The sequence below is a fragment of the Mauremys mutica genome, chromosome 3 (genome assembly GCF_020497125.1).
Source record: "Mauremys mutica isolate MM-2020 ecotype Southern chromosome 3, ASM2049712v1, whole genome shotgun sequence".
Lineage (NCBI taxonomy): Eukaryota > Metazoa > Chordata > Testudines > Geoemydidae > Mauremys > Mauremys mutica.
This window is the reverse complement of record NC_059074.1, coordinates 35,808,876-35,825,844: the sequence shown is the minus strand read 5'-3', so window position 1 is coordinate 35,825,844 and position 16,969 is coordinate 35,808,876. Positions and strand designations below refer to the sequence as shown.

General features: G+C 44.8%; 1 long non-coding RNA gene across 1 annotated transcript in view; it reads right to left on the bottom strand.

Annotated features, from left to right (window-relative positions):
* The window catches only part of LOC123367301, a 159,153-nt gene extending 142,571 nt beyond the window's left edge, over positions 1-16,582 (bottom strand). Inside the window, exon 1 of the long non-coding RNA XR_006578400.1 lies at positions 16,501-16,582. This is a non-coding gene — a long non-coding RNA (uncharacterized LOC123367301). The remainder of the gene's footprint in view (positions 1-16,500) is intronic.
* Between the last annotated feature and the right edge of the window lie 387 nt (positions 16,583-16,969).

The following is a 16,969-nucleotide window of genomic DNA, read 5'->3' as shown; positions in this document are numbered from 1 at the left end:
AAAAATGAATAAAAATAGACAGCCAAAAAGAGAGGAGATGAGGGAAGGGAAGAGGAAAAGAAGAATGGAGACAGAAAACAAGAGGACAGAAAGTGAGAGAAACTGGACAAAAAAAGAGATGTGGCAACTATATTAGGGCATGGCATGAGGAGAGTCCAGGGTGGTACCTATACACCAATCAGTTGCAAAAGGGGGCTTCAAACACCTGTCAGAGGTGGTCTAGATAATACTTAGTCCTGCCTGAGGACAGGTGCCTGAACTAGATGACCTATCAAGGTCCCTTCCAGGCCTCCGTTTCTATGATTCAACAGAATAAAGTTGAGGGACACAGCCTTATACACAGATATATTCTGGGTGCTTCTGGTTTTATAGACAAGGATAGTGCTTAGGAATTCCCAAGGAAGACATGGTGCACCTCCAAAGCCAGCCCTTCCTTCCCTATACACATTAGCCTAGTCCTGTCATTCAAGTACCAAGGTTCCTGTCTGAATACAATCATTTGTCATGACTACACATGCAGTAGAGAGTTGGCTAGCACAGTTACTCAGGGTATAGGCGACCTAGGTTCTTCTAGACTGCCTCTCCTCTGAAACTCTTTTCTCAGGAATCCTGGGGACAAGGCTTCAAATTCTTCACAGTCAAAATCATTCATATTTGAGCCTACCAGTCTGCAACCAAGAATGTCAGGACAAGAAGCCATGCATTAATCTACCAACCTGCTTGATTTTCACAGAGTCTTCCCTCGTGAAAGGACGAGGATCCTGGTAGGATAACCGTAGGGCTTATGCAACTCAATTATGAGATACTTTCCTAGTGGATGGACATTTTCATTAACATTTCATTTTTTGAAGGGCAGAATGCCATCCTAGCTACAATATGATGAGGTCTTGACCCCCCTCAAAAAACCATCTAATTATTACCCTCTGTCAAACCTCCCCTTTTTGGAGAAGATGATTAAGGAGGCAGTTGCTAAGCAACTTAAGGAGCACCTGGTCAATGTGAGATTTTTAGATGCCTTTCAATCTTCAAGTGATGGTTTCCAGACAAGTTTCTATAATCTTGTTAGATCCATATTTGATACCATTGATCATGCCACATTACTGACCCAGCTAGACAGGATGAAAAAAAGTTGCGTTGGGCAGTTCAGTTAATTTCTTTTGGACAGATTTCAGTAGTTGGTGGTGAGAAACCAATCCAAGTTCTCCTGCATGGAGTATCAGAAGGATCAATTTTATTGCCATTATTTGTTTATATCAGGGGTCGGCAACCTTTCAGAAGTGGTGTGCCGAGTCTTCATTTATTCACTCTAATTTAAGGTTTTGTGTGCCAGTAATACATTTTAACATTTTTAGGTTTCTTTCTATAAATCTATAATATATAACTAAACTATTGTTGTATGTAAAGTAAATAAGGTTTTTAAAATGTTTAAAAAGCTTCATTTAAATTTAAATGCAGAGCCCCCAGGACTGGTGGCCAGAAGGCGGGCAATGTGAGTGCCACTGAAAATCAGCTCGCGTGCCGCCTCTGGCATGCGTGCCATAGGTTGCCTACCCCTGGTTTATATGTACATACATATATACACATTCATACATATGAGAGTGAGAGAGAGATCAGTCAAAAGACAACATGATCGCCATCATTTTCTTTTTCTTCATGTTCCCGATGAACCCCAAATACATTGCATAGAAATTCTCTGGCTTCCAAACAAGAGAGAAAAAAACCTGAAATCATATCTTTATCCCGTCTTCAGTTAATGGACCTATGTAGTGAATTCCCAATTCTTATTCTTTTTTCATATGGCTGGTATAGAGCAGCAACTACAATTTCACTTGAAGTTGATTGAGCCAAATGGTTACTCAATTCCCAATTAAAACAGTGTGAATGAAGTGATGAAAGGATAATTTTTGATCAGTCCAGCAAACAATGAGAGTTTCACACATGGATGACTTGCAAAATTTCCCCTTAAGGTTTCTCTACTGTTTAAAACTGAGAAGTAATGTGGACCTTGGCTATCTGAAAGTTTTCTGTGCCCAGTGGACCAGCCAAACCTTTCCACTTCAGGGAGCGTGGAATTCTAAATGCAACAGCTTGTGCAATGGCTAAGAACTCAACTAACAATGAAAAATACTTCTCCTGAAGAACATGGGCCAGCTTAGAAAAAATCTGACAGTATTAAAATAGCCTGGTTGTTTACATAAAGCAACATGGTGTTGATATGCTGCATGGCCTGAGGGAATGAGACACACAATAAAATGCATTGAAGCAATGAGGTCAAAAGAAATCATTTCTGAAAAGCACTCATCTTTTTCAGTATTGGGAGGAAATGTTTTTTCTAGAAATTAATTCCCCTGGCTCACTGAATGACATATGTTTAATGTAGTTGCATTATCTGTGGCATAAAAATCCTCTCCCTATTGCTAGCCAACTTATTTGTCACTGAGGAGGCTCTGAAATAAGTTATTAAAGGGTTAATAAAAAAGCAGTGCCAGTGTGTAATTTCAGCTCTATTACCCTGTAATATTGACTTTCTCTGGTATCAAATTTCTATAGCATAACCAGATTTATACTGTAGTTCCAAGCATCAGAAACATAAATCACTGAGTGGGAGCAGCCTACAGATGCAGCCAAGTAAATCCTTATTAGTTATAAGGGCATTCAATCCTCACTTTCAAGCTCCAGCAATACTTCTGAACTAGCTATGGTATAAAGTGGTGTCAGTGGGGAGCTCAACCTCCTTCCAACAGCACACCAAGCCTTTACCACTTAACTCAATGAGAAAGTCGTGTTCACTACACGGGAAGATGGAGCAGTGTACAGTGGAATTATGAGAAAGCTTCAGTGCAAACATACCAGGGGACCACTGATGCTTCTAACAATTATATGGGGGTGGGGATCCTTGAATATTTTTTCTCCTTTGAGTAGGGTGACCAGACAGCAAATGTGAAAAATCGGGACAGGGGGTTAGGGGTAATAGGGGCCTATATAAGAAAAAGACCCAAAAATCGGGACATCTGGTCACCCTACCTTTGAGCAACCTGGCAAAAGAATCCTTCAGGTTGTTTGGAGCCCTCTTGATCTATGAGCTGAACACTGAGAAGGATACTAGGGCTATAGAAAAGCAAGACATTTTCTGATTGGATACAAATTATCAGGCCATTGAGATAGTTTCTTAAAAAACATGACTATTCTGGTGTACATGTCGAACATCCCATTCCCTGACCTCCATGTACTTGTCTGTCTGCCTGCCTGTCCCTAAGTTGTGAGCTCCTCGGGGCACAGACCATCCCTTTTTGAATGTCTGGAAAGCAGCCAGCACTGCATGTGGGCACTACCACAGACAAATAATAAGGACGATGCAGATGGTCTAATGTGCTATAATCTGAAAATCCAACAAGACTGTTTTATTCTTACTAATACCACATTACCTGGCCCTGCCTTATTGTGGTAAGCTGACTTTTAAAACTACTTCTGAGCAGAACATAAGGTGTATACTTCCAGGTTTTTGTATACACAGTCGCAAATTTAAATGAAAGAAATATATGCATTTCCTTTGCAGCAAATGCATGTATGTTTCCTTTTCAATGAGTCCTAAATAATTATAGCCCAGATCACGCACAGTCAAATCTGGACATACCCTGGCTTTTCATTCGGAATTATGAAGGGTCACATCCTATAACCAGTGAAAAGCTCAAGTACCTCTTAAGAGTTCTTCAGGGCCTTGGGGACAATTATGAAGAGAAGTGAGTTTAGGGGGACACTGGTGGAATGATTCTTTTCTTCTCACAACAAAGCAGCAGCAGAGCAGCTTCACGGCCTCTATTGCAGGCTCAGAGCATCAGCAGCAACTCTGACTGCTAAACACTTATATCTGCATGGAGGAATGGCCACAAACTTACCAGTCATCGATCCTACCTGCACCTCTCCACAGCCCCATTACCCTAAGCCTCTATAGAGAACTGTTCTGTGGCTCCTGGACATATCCCCACCCCATTGTATTGTGTTCAAGTATTTCCATAGCCATGGAGGGGGAAGGATTTGTCCCTCTGAAAGGGAAAAATGCAGTCTTTTTACATGACTTTCTTTTTAGGAATTATGAACACACTGCTAGAAGTTAACCTAGGCTTCAAAGTTTTTCTACAGAGCTGTGTATCTCCCACTGATGTCAATGACAGTTTGGCACCTGTCTGAAGGCTGGAATATGATGTCAAATGTAATTTTAAGTCTAGGCATGATCTAGTCACTCAAGCACAAAAGAGGCCAAGGACTGCAACCCAAGCTGTGACAATGACTCCCCTATGCTCATGGGCCAAATATCCCTTCTCCATTTGGGGTGCAAATGGCTCCTGTAACAAGTTCACTTCCATGTCACATGGTCCATATCTGTTTCCCCTCTTCCAGATCCAGATTTTTCCATTTCCTGCACTTGGATGGGCTAGTTCCAATGCTTCCAAATGACTTAGCCATTTGGCCAAATCATAAAGTTTGACAATAACTTCCAAGAGTAAGCAGGAACTCTAACAAACCAGGGTTTTCAACTTTCAGGGTTCTCCAGCACATCCTTTTGGCCCTTCTACAGGACTCATCAAACATCCAGGGTTTATGTCTCTCTCTCTCTCTCTATCTCTCAGTTGCCTAGTTCCCACTGAGCTGAGAGTTCTTCCCACCCCATTCTGGATCCTCACTCTCCCTGGAGAGACTTTCCTAGACTCTTTTGGAGCTCCATGCCTTCTCCTCAGCTGTTTCTGGCTATTTTCTAGGCCTTCTCCATGGCCCACAGTAGACCACCTCTTAGCACCTCCCAGCACCCATCTAGCTCTAGTAAAGCCTTCCTCCTCCCTGCAGGTCTCTTCCCCTTTGACTGAAAAAGCCCCCTCCTACAGGAAATGCCTCATCTGTTCCACTGTCATGTGATGCTTGGTCACCTGACCCAACCTTTGGTCCAAGCTCAAAACCGTCCCCGGGAGTTAGATAACTAAGCACATGTGGAACTGAACCCAACTCCCCTTAAAGGGCCAGCCCACCCTATGACACAACTGCACCACACTGTTTCTGTTTCACAGAGGGGGACCATGGAGTCCTATATCCACCCAGGTTGTCTGAGTTCCTTACCTGTGGCAGAGTGCAGTTCTGCAGGGACTCCTGCCATGATGAGGTGGCTGTTTAAGGGTAAGTTAAGCCAGGGGCCTCTGGCTTACCCCTCTCCACTGGAGATGTTGTTCAGGTCACAGAGTATAGCCTACTATAGCCCTTTTGAGATGGAATAGCACTGCAACTTGGATGAGAGAATTCATCAACCTCTCTTCCCCATGAAGTTCTCCAGTGCTCATCTGAGTTTCTTGGGCTAGGCATTAGGGAGACTACAGGCCTTAATCTCCATGCCTCAGTTTCCACCTCTGTACAATAGTAATGCCACCTACTTGCTCCACCTGACTGATGTGGGGAGTAGTTAATATTTGCCCTTAGAAAATAGAAACTCTATAAGTACAAAGTACCTGGCCTTAGGCTGTACCAAGGATTCTGGCTCTGTTATTAATGTTTTCTTCTTTCTGCCATTCAATATGAAGTTGAAAACAGTTCTTAAAAATTAATGGACTATGTTAACCAGATAATAAAGAACCAGTGTATAATTTTAGCTAGAATATTTAGTAATAAGTAATAACTTTCTCTAGTATCATGTTTATATAGCATGACCAAATTTAAATGTCTGATTTAGTGAGGTCCTGAAATGAATCACATAGCATCTTTAGCCAGTCAGAGGAGTGCAACAGCTTTGTTTTACTCATTTGAGCCAGACTCTGAAATTTGTTTCTATTTACTCAGACTCCCTCCTGCCGGGTTTCAATTTGACACAATATAAATGGTAAATGTACATAGAAGAAATTAGTATCTTCTGTCACTCTGTGGTTTTTGCAATTTTTTTAAGCAAAACATACTTTTCCTAAGAACAGGTAGAACTGCTGGGAATTCTGAATGCCACAAGGCTGCCATCAGACAAGCAGATTACAGCACGCCCCAATTTTCTGGTACTGCCTGGATGAATATATCTACAGTGAGGGTTTATCTAACTCAGGGTCAGATTTGCTGCCCTTGCAAATGCTCAGTAGGACCTCACTCTTTAAGTAGTGCCAAATGAAGAAAATGGGACTGCCGGCAGAAGAAGATACTATCTTTAGGGAGCAAGGGTGTCAGAATGTGGCCCGTTGTCTTCTTAATGATCCCTTAGGGTCAGATACCAATACCCTTACTCACACTGAACACTTGAACTTGGTCTTAAATGGGGTTACTCCTGTGGAACAATACTAAAACTTCAGAATCTGGCCATTAGTATTCAAGAAATCTAGATTATCTTTAAATCCATATTTAAGACATATGGCAGCCATCCAGTAATTTTGTTAACTTTGAAGTGCTAAAATACCTGTGCCATATAATGAATGCTAGAATAAGATTCTATTTATCTTTAATGATATGTCCTTTCTACAGTGTTTTGCACTAACAATAACTTCAGTGCATATATCAAAAACTTAATGTCATTATGGCTTTTCAGACTTAAAGTGCTTGTACTTCTGGATTCCCCAGTGGCCCTTTAGTATAGTAAAACAAATGCATATGGCAGTAGAAGTGTGGCAAAATTCAGTAGAGGTAATATATATAATATTTCCTGTAAGGCCTGACTCTGCAATGCTTACTCATATTGAGTAGTACATACTCACAAGTAATCTCATTTGGATTTCTCGCTTAAAGGCTAATTAACCTGAGTACCATGGACCAGACTCTGCATCCTTTAATTTGGATAAGATATATCTAGTTAATAATGTCAACCAGCAAAGTATAAAGGGGCCAAATGCATACCTGGCATAACTGACCCTTGGTGAATCTTAGATTTGGATCTAAATTGATATCTGAACTTTGCAACTAAGCACCATCATTTGAATTGTTTTGAAGTAGATTGAATTCAATTTATTGCACATAGCTTCATTTTATAACATAAACAGATGAGAAATAGTGTAATATAAATCAATGCACACAATTTTGCAATATCCTGTCTGCCACCACTGCATTAGATGCTAGAGCTTGTTGAAAGCTTTCTAGGGAAACATTTTTATTACAGAAAATGGGGGGGGTTTTGGATGAACTGGGGGCTTTTTGTAAAAAAGAGATTCCATTGTTGAAAAATTTGGGGATTTCACTGAAAATCTGAAATGCTAAAAGTTTCAGTCCAAAAATCTTGGCAAAAATGAAAAAAGACTGTAACTGAAAAAAAAATCAAAGAAAAATGTTGATGGATACACACAAACAAAACTTGTTTTCATCAAAATATTTCCTGGGAAGAAAAATCATTCCCTGTTCATTATTAGCTGCACTTTTTAAAACTAGGGAATATGCAACATATGGGATCCTCATCAACATCCTAAAGTCAGATGATGATCTCGATCCATCTGTGCAATTCCTATTGGCAACAGGGATGAGAGATGTGTTTATATGAAAAGTTGTGTATGGCCCTTTTGAAGGCTGGTTCATGGTGTATGTGAATGCTGATTTCAGATATGGTGAAACAAAGAGTAAGCTTATATGAAGCAGAAAGCAAGACTTTGTACACTTGATACTGTATTCTGCCAGAAAAAAGTTAAACTATTTGGTCATGCAGGTCTACTTCTTGAGTTAATTGGAAATGGACAGTATACAGTAATTGCTCAAATGTGATATCCTGCACTAAAGTGCACAGATACTGCAGGTATGAGAGCTTTATGGGAGGGATAGCTCAGTGGTTTGAGCATTGGACTGCTAAACCCAGGGTGGTTATGAGTTCAGTCCTTGAGGGGGCCACTTAGGGGTCTGGGGCAAAAATTGGTCTTGCTAGTGAAGGCAGGGGGCTAGACTCAATGACCTTTCAAGGTCCCTTCCAGTTCTAGGAGATTGGTATATCTCCTATTATTTATGAGAACATGGAATCAGTAGAGTTCCCAGCCAAAGATGTAATTGGTGATATAAATGCATTATAGGGCTTTTGAAATTACCCAAAACCAAATACTATAAACCGAGGAAATTCAAAATTAAGATTAAGCTTAAAATAAATCCAAACATGTTAAGATATGGAAATATACAGCTAGGGAACTTGAAAACAACCATGACTATGTCTTGTCATGGCAGAGTTATATAGTGAAATATCCATAATCACATGGCTAAAACATTATAGTGTTTGTAGTCCCAGATTAGATATAACTGTTTTTTTAAAGATACATTTGATCTTTTTACTTTTTGTCCACATCGTTGTGTTACTATAGAGCAGAGTTAAGGTTATACATTTTCATCAAATTAATTCTCTACTCAAAGAGTAAGGGAAATTTTGGAGATAATATGCAGTATTTTTCATATGTAACAATATGATTGAATCCTGTCTTTCAGTGGAAACTCATATCAGCCTTATCGACAGACCCACAAGTAGTGCTTCCATAACAGAGTTTATACTACTGTTCTACTGTTGCACTTGAAAGCTATTGTTCTCACATCCTCTTCTGTTTTTGCCAAAGCAAATACTACATTGTTACACATCAAGCTGAATTTAATCAATCTAAGCAGCTTTGGATAACACAAGAACTGCAAGAGGGAAATAAAAAGCAATGTTTACTCCAAGTTCCTCTGTCATTGTAGAATCTTGAAGGAGACTACGCCAAAACACATGAGTATGCAACAAAAATCTCTATTCCATCTGTAGCTGAGATAATTTACACTTAACTGCTAGATACACAAACCGGGGTAAAGCCAGAACAAGGACATAAAAGTCATAAGACTTGAATAAAATGAGAAGTGCCATTAGCAGAGTGTTTTCCACTAGTTCCCAGAACGATGAATATTTTTTTTTAAAAAACCCTTCTTTTAAAGATGAGCTCATGTGGATCTAATGATGCTGATTCATAGACACGGTGAGGTAATGCAGTTTAGACAAGACGGCGATTGCATCATCTCAATGGATCTTGCAAATGTAAATATTAAAGAGAATTTCACCACGGCATCAGCTTTTACTGTAACTAGAGAGTCCAAGGTATGATTACAGTTAAGCAAGTCACACAATGAGACACTGACAGGAATATGATGCTCTTGATCTGCGGTAACATAAGGCAAGAGACAGGGCCTACTCTTTTATATTGTCTAAACTATAAAAAAAAATTATGTCATGCTCTTACCAAGTGTGTCTGGTTAGGGCAAAAAATTTGACATGAGTGGATCCTTAGGAAAGAGACTGAAAAATTAGGTTTTCATCACAGCATTCTGTGTGGGACCAGATAAATAGCAATTAACTGGAGTGTGCCAACAAAGAATATTGCTTAAATACCTGTTTTTAACAGTAGTGCATTAAGGGCTTGTCTACACTACAGGACTATTTCGAATCTACTTAAGTCGAATTTGTGGATTCGACCTTAATAAGTCGAATTTGTGTATCCATACTAAATACACAAATTCGAACTTCTGAGTCCACATTCACGGGGCCAGCTTCGACTTTGGAAGCGGTGCACTGTGGGAAGCTATCCCACAGTTCCCGCACTCCCTGCTGCCCATTGGAATTGTGGGATTTCCCCCCAATGCATGCTGGGGGAAAAAATGTGTCGTCATTGAACCGTCAATCCCGCCCTCCCTGTCTTCCTTGAAAGCGCCGGCGGGAAATCTGTTCGCGCCCTTGTCTGGTCGGTTACAGCGCGGACGCCACAGCACTGCGAGCATGGAGCCCGCTGCGATCATCGCTGCACTTATGGCCGTTGTCAACTCCTCGCACGTTATCGTCCACCTCTTCCACAGTCAGATGCTGAGAAACCGGGCGAGGAGGCTCCGGCAGCACGGTGAGGAGAGTGGCGCAGACCTCTCAGAAAGCAGGGTACGCCGGGCAGTGGAGATCATGGTGGCAATGGGTCAAGTTCATGGTGTGGAACGGCGATTCTGGGCCCGGGAAACAAGCACAGACTGGTGGGACCGCATAGTGCTGCAGGTCTGGGATGACACAGAGTGGCTGCGAAACTTCAGGATGCGTAAGGGCACTTTCCTTGAACTGTGTGACTTGCTGTCCACTGCCCTGAAGCGCCAGGACACAAGGATGCGAGCAGCCCTGAGTGTGCAGAAGCGAGTGGCCATAGCCCTCTGGAAACTTGCCACGCCAGACAGCTACCGGTCAGTAGCGAACCACTTTGGCGTGGGCAAATCTACCGTGGGGATTGCTGTCATTCAAGTAGCCCACGCAATCGTTGAGCAACTGCTCTCAAAGGTAGTGACTGTCGGAAATGTCCAGGTCATCATAGATGGCTTCGCCGCGATGGGATTCCCAAACTGCGGTGGGGCTATAGATGGGACTCACATCCCTATCCTGGCACCAGCCCACCAGGCCAGCGAGTACATTAACCGAAAGGGCTACTTTTCAATGGTGCTGCAAGCTGTGGTGGACCATAGGGGACGTTTTACCAACATCAACGTCGGGTGGGCGGCAAGGTTCATGACGCGCGTGTGTTCAGGAACTCTGGTCTGTTTAGACGCCTCCAGGCAGGCACTTTCTTCCCGGACCACAAAATAACGGTTGGGGATGTGCAGATGCCTACAGTGATCCTCGGGGACCCGGCCTACCCGCTAATGCCCTGGCTCATGAAGCCCTATACAGGCGCCTTGGACAGTGAAAAGGAACTCTTCAACTACCGGCTGAGCAAGTGCAGAATGGTGGTGGAGTGTGCTTTCGGACGTCTCAAGGGGAGATGGCGGACCTTACTGACTCGCTCGGACATCAGCGAAAAGAATATCCCCGTAGTGATTGCTGCTTGCTGTGTGCTCCACAATCTCTGTGAGAGCAAGGGCGAGACCTTTTTGGCCGCTTGGGAGGTTGAGGCAAATCGCCTGGCTGCTGTTTACGATCAGCCAGACACCCGTGCTGAGAGAATATCCCAGCGGGAAGCGATATGCATCAGGGAGGCTTTGAAAGCGAGTTTCCTCGCAGAGCAGGGTAACCTGTGACTGTCCACTTGATTTTAAGAGAGCCTGATCATAAACCAAATTTCCCCCAGTTCCGAAGGACGTTTTAAAACTAAGGACATGTTTTAGTAATTAATAATAAATCTTTCGTTGACTTTGCATTTCTCTTTCTTCGTTGAAACATGGAAGCACTCTGTGCTGGTTAAGGTGTGCACTGATGGGTGGGTTTGCAGGAAGGGGCGAGGGGTGCCGTCTTTGGATAGGGGTTAACATGACGGCTGTGGGTTTGGGCGTTGGAAGGGGTGAGGGGTGTGGGGGAAGGGTGAGTATCTGCCCCTGGATGAGGTCTCTTTTTGGGGCTCAGGGCACCGGGAGGATCGTGACTACGGTCCAAGTGCATGTGAAGGGAAGCCTGCCTTTACATTCTGGGATGTCAGGCACCAGGACCCTGCACAAGCATACACATCAAGGAAAGACCCGGGGCAGCATACACCACACAGACTGTCGCTGGTGCCTAGTGACTGCAGTCTGTGTGTGCCCTGCAGTTGACCCTGCAGCCAAGTCTGTAGCATGGCACTGTGGGCTATGCAGTGAAATTACAACCCTCCCCCCCCCTACAGAACAACAGAAAGTCTTCTGACACCAGAAACGTGACGGAAACAGTCAGTAACACAAAACCGCTTTTAATAATGTAGTACACAGTGGGGGGTTTAAACTTGGAGTTGGGACTGGTTGATGCTTTAAGGAAAGAGCTTGTACAAATTTACAGCGCGACAGTTGTCTCGAACATTATCGGTGTGCTGCGGTGCAGGGACAGTTCTCACGGCCCCTACCGCCCCTCCGTCTTGTCACTTTGGGTGAGGGGGGGACAGGACTTCTTGGCGTTGGAGGGCGGTTGCAGATGCACTGCAGGGGGGCTCTCTCCTCCTGACTGCGGTCTTGCAGAACATCTACAAGGCGCTGGAGCGTGTCCGTTTGCTCCCTCATTAGACCAAGCAGCGTTTGAGTCGCCTGCTGGTCTTCCTGCCGCCACCTATCCTCCCGTTCCATGTGTGTGCGATGCTGCTGACACAGGCTCTCCCTCGACTGTCTCTGCTCTGCCGCCTCCGCTCTGGAGCTGGCCATCAGTTCCTGGAACATGTCGTCCCTTGTCTTTTTCTTTCGGCGTCTAATCTGAGCCAGCCTCTGCGAGGGGGATGGCGGGGCAGTCCGGGAAGGACCCGAAGCTGTGTGATGCGAAAAAGTAGGTGATTTCCTTGAACAAATACATGTTTGCCAACAGTAAACACAGTCTAGTCAGTTTCAGTTAAGAAGACCAAACAGGGAACCAAGTCTCAGGAGATCTCGGAACTAGTCCGAGATTTCGGAATACGCTCTCATTGGCGGCGCGATTGCACTGGATAGCGCACAAGCGAGGAGAGACAGCTGCATCCCTCTTGCACAAAGTCCTGGTAAGCCTTACAGTACAGAGTGCTTATCAGTTACTGCTTAGCTGTGCTCTCCTGCTGGAGGCAATGTGCAAAGCAGAAAAGATGAGCGTTATGCGGCACCTCCCGCCAGTGAACGGGAAAGACCCCTGTATGCGTTTCCTCTGTGGCCTGCAACACGTGGCTGTTAAGCGAGGGTCATTCTTATGCAAAGTAAAACTCTGTTAAGCGAGGGTCATTCTTATGCAAAGTAAAAGTCTACCATGCACAATAGTAACAGTACACTAATTCCACTAATTAGATGCAGCACTTCCACAACGACATCACCCTGAGGCGTGTCAGGCGCACACAGAGAGAGCGGATGCTAACAGAAGCCCTGCACAGACCAGGACCATACGCTGCCATGCTTGTCGAGGCGATGGTCCCCCTGTACCTGAGGATGGCCTGGCGCGGAAGAGTGTGCTTCAACGGAGCACCCAATAAAGCACCTCTCCCAAGAAACCTCTTGCTGAGGCTTTTCCAGCTGCTCTCTGAGAGCTTTTTTGAACTATCCCCAGAGGACTATTGCTCCATTGCTGTTTGTGTAGACCTGCTGTTTGTCTAGTTTCATATTTAAAAATTGTTATATAGTATTTCTATTTTTTATATATATCCCTGTTTCTTAAAAAAATAAATGTATCCCTGTTTGTAGCACTTACCGCCTGATCCTTCCCCTGATTCCGAGTCCGGGTTAACGGGCGGGACGGTTGGTAGGGGATCTCTGTGAGGGTGATGAAGAGATCCTGGCTGTCAGGGAAAGCGGGAGTGGGTTCGATGTCGCCTGCGCCGTCCTCAACAGACCCTTCCTCATCTTCCCCATCGGCGAACAGGGAGGGGGAACTGTCCCGGTACACTATTCCGTCCTCGGAGTCCACCGTCACTGGTGGGGCACTGGTGGCAGACCCACCTAGAATGGCATGCAGTGCCTCGTAGAAGCGGCATGTCTGGGGCTGGGCTCCGGAGCGTCCGTTTGCCGCTCTGACTTTTTGATACCCTTGTCTTAGGTCCTTCACTTTCACGCGGCACTGCATCGCATCCCGGCTGTATCCTTTGTCTTTCATGGCTTTAGAGACCTTCTCGAAGGTCTTCGCGTTCCGCTTGTTGGAGCGCAGCTCCGAGAGCACAGACTCCTCGCCCCACACAGCGATCAGATCCTGGACTTCCCGGTCAGTCCATGCTGGGGACCTCTTTCTATTCTGGGATTGCCGGACTCCTCTGCTGGAGAGCTCTGCATCGTTGCAGGTGCTGCGGAGCTCGCCCCGATGTGCAACCAGAACGTCAGATTCAAACCGCCCAGACAGGAAAATGAATTCAAATTTTCGCGGGTCATTTCCTGTGTGGCTGGCCAGAGAATCCAAGCTCGGAATGCTGTCCAGAGCGTCAACAGAGTGGTGAACTGTGGGATAGCTCCCGGAGCTGCTAAGTTCGATTAGCATCCACACCAAGCCTAATTCGAGCTAGCAAGTGCGAATTTAGCGTTACTCCACCTGCCGGGGTGGAGTACCAAATTCGAACTAAAGAGCCCTCTAGTTCGAATTAAATGGCTTCCTGGTGTGGACGGTTGAGCGGTTAGTTCGAATTAACGCTGATAAATTCGAATTAAAGTCCTAGTGTAGACCAGGCCTAAGTGATGTGACTAATATCTGTTAGCTGTGGCTAGTTCTCTCTTTCATTCTCTTCCTAAGGGGAAAATTCTATGTGCATGTATTTTATTTTGGTAGTGCGTTTTAGGCATTTGTTTTTTTAAACAAAATATGCACACTGCTATGAGTTAATGTTAGAGAAGGTAGGTTGAACAAGTGCACCTTACACTGAAGGAAATAAGGTTTGTGACAATCCTTAATTCCTATGGTCATTTGAGTGTGCTTGTCTCATGCCCAGTTACTTTGGGAACACATGCTGCAGAGGTCACAGCTACACCCTTTGAAAGGGTGCACCAGGATCTCCCTTTTTTCATGATGGTACAGCCATTAGATCCAACTTTTGAACTGTTATTCTTCCTTTGGGAAAGCCAATGCTGCTGTCAGCACAAGTCTCAGGCAGTTTTGTGTGCGGGGATGCAAAGGCAGAAGAAGGGGGAGGAACATTGAGCCATCTCCTCCTCCCCACTTCCTCAGCCTCCCAGGGCTGCTTACAATCTAGCCATGGTTGTGTGATAGATGTGGCATTACGCCCTGTATTCTTCATAGTAATATTATTATGATATGAGTATGGTATAATTATGATGTATTTTGTGCAAGATAAGGCATGTGAGATATCATTGGAAAGGATATGATTTACTGAATATGATTATCCTACTTGTATGCATGTATAATTTTGGTATCTGAAGTTAGAAATATTGTCTAAGCATCTATTACAAATGTGTTTACACCTGGGGAACACCTACTAGACAGAATGCAATGAGGCTAGATGGCTTGCTGGGAAGAGCCATTAGGGAAAACAATAAGTCTTTGGAGATGCTAATCTCCCACAGGGCCGTCCAGAGGATTCAGGGGGCCTGGGGCAAAGCAATTTCGGGGGCCCCGTCCATAAAAAAATTGCAATACTATATTCTCGTGGGGGCCCCTGTGGGCCCCAGGGCAAATTGCCCCACTTACTCCCCCGCACGGGAGCCCTGGGAAAAATAAACCTTCCACATCTCAGCACAAACCCAGTTTTGAGAAAACTTCTTTACAAGGTATCACTGGTTCTCAGCATCAGCTAGTGCTAAAAGGCACTAAAGCTCATTAAAAGGGTTGGACAAATATTTTCCATCAAAACTTTTTTTGGATCGAAAACTAGGGGTTTTTAAAAAGCAGAAAAAAATCACGGACAATGTCTGCTTTCCATCAAAATTTGTTGTGTTTTTTTAATTGAAAAGCTGAAATTAGTCTGCCAAAACCTGAACATGGTTTGAGGTTTCAGAAGTGTGTGGGTAAATATTTGCTGCTTGCTGTGTTTGATTGTTTAAAGAAACAATAAAAAAATTCTGCTTAAAAAAATCCAAAACTTTTGAACCACCTCAGCTTGTGACCAAACACCTGAGCCCATCCAGTCAGACATTTTTCCAGGTTTCTGATACTCTGCTGACTTCCTTGACTCATATCTGTCTCTATAACTTTGGGTTCATTTAGGTTAGAACATAAGAACAGCCATATTGGGTCAAACCAAAGGTCCATCCAGCCCAGTATCTGTCTATCGACAATGGCCAATGCCAAGTCCCCCAGAGGGAGTGAAGCTAACAGGTAATGATCAAATGATCTCTCTCCTGCCATCCATCACCACCCTCTGACAAACAGAGGCTAGGGACACCATTCCTTACACATCCTGGCTAATAGCCATTAATGACTTAACCTCCATGCATTTATCTGTTTCCTAGAGACTGGCTCCATGGGGTCCCTCACAAACTGAAGACGGTTACTGTGGGTTTGTCTTTAGTATAGCTTATGTACATACTCCACAGACTGAGCATTTGAGCTTGTTCCAGAATCTGGGATGAGCCTATGTTGTGAAAACTGAAATGCTCAAAATAGCACATGCATATGAATGGACACAGGGTGCTAACATTAAATTAACCCAGGGGTTCTCAAACTGGAGGTCGGGACCCCTCAGGGGGTCACAAGGTTATTACTGGGGGTCGCGAGCTGTCAGCCTCCACCTCAAACCCTGCTTTGCCTCCAGCACTTATAATAGTATTAAATATATTAAAAAGTGTTTTCAATTTATAAGGGGGGGGTCGCACTCAGATGTTTGCTATGTGAAAGGGGTCACCAGGACAAAAGTTTGAGAACCAATGAGTTAACCCCTCTGAAGCCTCAGGGAATGCAGAGGAGGGGGAGGGTCTCCCATGGTAGGGTTGGGAAGGATATTGCTCTTCTCATGTGATCCCTCCCCCAGTGGCTAATTTTAAATGAAGCTACCTCCCCTGACATGAATCTCCCTATGGTACTGAAATTAAATATAGACTATAATTTGGCATTTGAGACGTCAAAGGGATGGTAGCCCTAATGGAAAACCTAACAGCTTGGCTCTTCTGCAAGCCTCAAACTGCAAGCCTGCCCCTTAGCCAATCCCTCTGGCCCCAGCCTCTTACCCCCAGCTCCCCACTCACCCAGAGCTCAGCGCGTCCCTGAACAACTGCAGCATGTCTCCGGCGGGCCTCCTGAGCTCCGCCACGCTCAGAGCCACGTGGTAAGGGGGTGGGGCTGCGAGCTCCAGCAGGGCCTGAGCTCCCTCCACTCAGCCTGGAGCTCGCAGCCCTGTCCCCTTACCGCGCAGCTCTGAGGGGGGAGGGGCTCAGGCCCCACCGGAGACACGCTGCAGCGCTGTCCGGGGACGTTGCTTGATGCGCTGAGGGTCCAGGAGCGGGGCGGAGGCGGGAACCTCGGCTGTTCTCTTGGGGGCCACTGCGGAGCCCGGGACCTGGGGCAAATTGCCCCACTTGCCCCCCCCCCCTCTGGGCAGCCCTGATCTCCCACTAGGGAGCCTTCCTGAGGAAACTGCAAACAGCCTCTGCCTCATGGCTGCTGTGGCCCTACAGAGGCATGTGACTAAGTCACCTGGTACTGGACTCCATCTTG